Raw genomic sequence first — 4190 nt, forward strand, 5'->3', positions numbered from 1 at the left:
TTCAGCAGCTACTACCTTACCTTACTACTGCACAAGGCACCTACTACATTAGCCTTTGATTTATCCATTCGGCATGGACTTACAGACTGCCTACTGTGTGCTAGGCATTATTCAGGATGCTCGGGATAAACTTGGACAGGAATCCCTGTGCTCACATCCTTGACCATCAACTGTCATGTGTGTATTTCCACTTTTCAGGGGCAAACTTTAGTGCCCAACTGTTGTTCTCTTAATTCTTTCCTTTCCCTTTGGTTTCTTTTCAACTGATAGATATGTATTGAACTCCCATTATCTGCTGCTGATGTGCCTATCTGTATGGATATTTTGTAAGCATATACTCTCAGACTGAATGGTAGTACTTGCAAAATGCATTAACTCAGGATTTATCTCATGAGTCCAAATTTGAAACCTTAGTCATAACGTACTTAGCTATATATGGCACAGCATAGTCCTTAGGCAATACATTTTTGACACATTTGCGGTATTTCTTTTTGAAAATATTGTTTTTCTTTAATGCAGGATTAGGTCAAGATGAGATCACTGAGGTAGAAGAATTATCTGAGTCTTGGGGCAGGAGAGGCTGTAATTTTAATACCTTGAAAAAAATCTCCAGGTCTAGCCCTACATGCTTGTGTCAGTACTTTTTTATCTCAATATTTGTTATCTGACATTTAAATACTTGTTTGGGAAAAGCGATCCTTTCCTTTTTTCTTTTTTTTTTTGAGAGATTTTTGCAATAGGGTGTGTGTGTGCTTGCCAGAGAGACAGTGAGAAATCACCTTCTAGGAGAGGTGGCTATACCACAATCCCTCCTCCTGCATTCTCCTCTTGATCTTGGGTGTGCTCACACACATGCCTGGTGTGAGTTTCGAGCCGCTGGGTCCCGGACTAGAACTGCAGTAGACTATGTGGGAGTCCGGTGACGTAACCATTACACCATCTGCTGGGCCCTCATTCCTGTTCTTATTTCTAACAGTAATGCTACTTTTGGTCTCAGTCTTCTTCAACCCCAGTGATCTAAAGTTTCTTATCTTTTCTGACCCACACAGCAATTCCTCTCAACCCCCAGACCCCCAAGAAAAGTCTTGCAGAGTTTTCTTCTGAGATGTTTCCTGTATCTGTTTTTTCTTATTCTCCATTTAATTCACGCTTTTCTCATCTTGCTTCTAGATCGTAGAACTCATTTCCTACCTGCTCTCTTTCTCTACAAACTCTCCTCTCTTTCTGCAGCTACTTGTACATCACAACCGGATGCTCTTACTGCCTCCTGGTTAGGGACCTTCTGCGGCTTCCTATGACCTTCAGGATGAAGTTCAAGGTTCCTTGCTTGGCATTTGTCATCCAGTCTGGCCACAGGCTATCTTTTCCAGAGTTTCTTTTTCACTCTTCCCCAATTTGGACCCTCACTGCTAGTTATTATTTAATTAATTTTTTTTTTTAGTATGTCCAATTCAATTTTGTCTGCCTGAGTCTTAAAAAAAAGCTCTTCTTGCCCTTATGCACAATGTCCTCCTGTTTCCTAATACAAGGAAACTTCCAAATTTTCAAGGAAAGAAAAAAGAAGGATCAGCAGATGGTATAATGGTTACATTGCTGGACTGCACTTCGAGTCTTGGACCCAGCAGCTTAAAACTCACGCCAGGGGGACCAGCAGTTAGCGTAATGGCTATGTCGTTGGACTCCCACGTAGTTGACCGCGGTTCGAGTCCCAGACCCGGTGGCTTAAACTCACGCCAGGTGCATGTGCGTGCGTGCCCAAGATCCTGAGAGGAGAATGGAGGAGAAGGGATTGCTGCGGGGCTGATTTCTCGCTTTCTGTCTCTCTGTCTCTGTCTGGCGAGCGCACGCGCTCTATAGCAAAATCCTCTCCCAAAAAAAAAGAAAGCAAAAAAAAAAAAAAAAAAACTCACGCCAGGCACGTGAGTTCATGCGTGTCTAAGATCCTGAGAGGAGAATAGAGGAGAAGGGATTGCGGTGTAGCTATCCCCCAGGGACTGATTTCTTGCTTTCTGTCTCTCTGTCTCTCTGGCGAACGCATGTGCCTTAAAGTAAAAATCTCTCTCTAAAAATTTTTTTTCTTCAAAGAAAAATGAAATTAAAGTACGAGTTTATTTTGGTACAACATTTTTTTGAAATCATGCTTAATATTTTCATAATACACATTTCCATGAAATTTTTGAAGACACCCCCCATATAAACTGCGTCCATACAGTTAAGACTCAGTATCTGTCCTCAGAGTCTATTCTGACCATGTCCCCAACTCATGCACAAAGAGGGAGCTGACCTCTGACTCTCCTTAGCACCGTCAAAGCCATCCTTAGTAGGTCATAAACTGACCTGCACTGGTAGTAACTGTGGTTATTTTTATCTTTGTGCCTTTAAACCAGTTAACATATTTGTGGACAGGAGCCAGATCTCTTGTTTTTGTGTTTCCAGAAGCATCTAACAAGTGATTTAAACTGTGGCTGTCTGTTCATGTCACTCCCAGGGACTTAGAAAAAGGAAACACAACCATGTCAGTCAGGCTCTGGGAGGGAGTCTCCTCTGTGGTGGGCTCGCGAGCCACTGGGGGAGTGCACTCCAGCCAGTGAACTGCTTAGCACCACATAAGGTGTGTAGTTTGATCTTTCTGTGCCTGGAAAATCCAAAGGGACCCTTTCGGTGGCTTGAGTCAAAAATGATTTGTACACCAGCAAATAGGAGTGCCAATAAGGTGTCAGGCTCTGTTTGGGTGCTGAGGCCTCTGCAGTGAACAAAGCATGTCCTGCTGCTCTGGAGCTTTTGTTCTTGGGTGGGGGAAGATGTCATAAATAAATAATGTCAGGTAATGGTGGTAGATGCTGTGGAGGAAAACAAAGCAGGAGAAGTGGGCAGAGAGGAAGCGGTCCTTTTATACGGGCTAGTTCCAAAAGTATTCTCCATCTATCTGTCTTAAATCAGCACATGCTTTAAAACCCAGCATTCTTATTGGGGTCCAGGAGCCCCAGGCAGGGCCCCAGTCTTGAGGTAGGGAATCTTGCTCTCTGCTGCTCCTTGTTGGTAAGGACAGGGCTAAGTGTTCAGTGTAATTGGAGGGGCCCCAGAGAGTGGGCGTCTGGAGGGATGAGGGGGATGTTCCTCATGGAGAAGTAGCCAGGGCACCGTGGGCACACACTAGATCCAGCAGGGAAACCGGAGTGCGCCGGGCCTGAGACCAGGGACTCGGCTGTGAGGTCCGGAGCTGCACCCACCAGGTGCCCCAACCTGGGTGACAGGAGATGCCTTAGCTCACCTCAGAGGTAACCCTTACTTAGTATTCAGGATAGGGTGTCCGCCTCGATAACCAAATCCACCCTTATAACAAGGATTGCCATCCTTACCGTCACTCTAAAAAGATGATTCAGTCAGAACTTTCTCTTTCACATTCTCTCTATGACCGAGAACAGTATTCTTTGTAGTTGGGAAGTGGATGTTTACTCAAATAAGATGTCAGTTTTTAAAGCGTCTAGTTCTGATAGGTGGGAGTCATGGTAGGTATTAGAGTAAATGTATATTTAAGGAAAACAAGACAAAGTTTTATCTGCAGGGCCTTTGTTTTTCTGGGATCCTTTACCTTGGACGCCTCTCCCAGATGGTCAATTTTCAGGCAGGGTGGCCCATCCAATGAGGGGTACTTACTGCCTGGCAGTTGGAGGTGTGGGTATGATGGAGATCCTGTGTGTGTGTGTGGGGGGGTGTGTGGTACTGACGGGCATAGCTGTCACTATCCTCCTTGGTGACATCTCCAGTGAAGGCTGGGGGGCGGGGGGAGTGGGCTGGGGTTAGCTCAGCCAGGCTTGCCTGTAGGACTGGAAGGAAACCTGGCTGGTGCGTAACCACAGAAACAGTAACTTAAGCAATGAAACGAAAGCTCTCCCTTGGTCCACACGCTGGGGATGGCAAAGCTACTGCACTGAGTAGTCCGGCACACTCGAGGAGGACAGTGAAAAAAAATAATGGTGGCTGGCCCTGCCTTCTGGGGCTGGGGAATGTCATTTTCAGAGCGCAGACATCGCTGCCTTCGCCACCCCGTTCTGCGCTCAGGCACATCCCCACTGCTGTCATCGGTTTCCAAGCACAAAGCCGAGAAAACCCAGTTCCCGAGGTCCATCCCTGGGGCCAGAGGGGGCGCTCAGCCAGGTCGGGGGACGCTGGCCGCTCCTCCGGCACCT

General features: G+C 46.3%; 1 protein-coding gene across 3 annotated transcripts in view; it reads left to right on the top strand.

Moving 5' to 3' along the window:
* ATP8A2 (ATPase phospholipid transporting 8A2) overlaps window positions 1-4190 on the top strand; it is a 693132-nt gene that overhangs the window by 39970 nt on the left and 648972 nt on the right. The window lies entirely within an intron of this gene.

This window comes from Tupaia chinensis, unplaced genomic scaffold (genome assembly GCF_000334495.1).
Source record: "Tupaia chinensis unplaced genomic scaffold, TupChi_1.0 Scaffold000634_1, whole genome shotgun sequence".
NCBI lineage: Eukaryota > Metazoa > Chordata > Mammalia > Scandentia > Tupaiidae > Tupaia > Tupaia belangeri.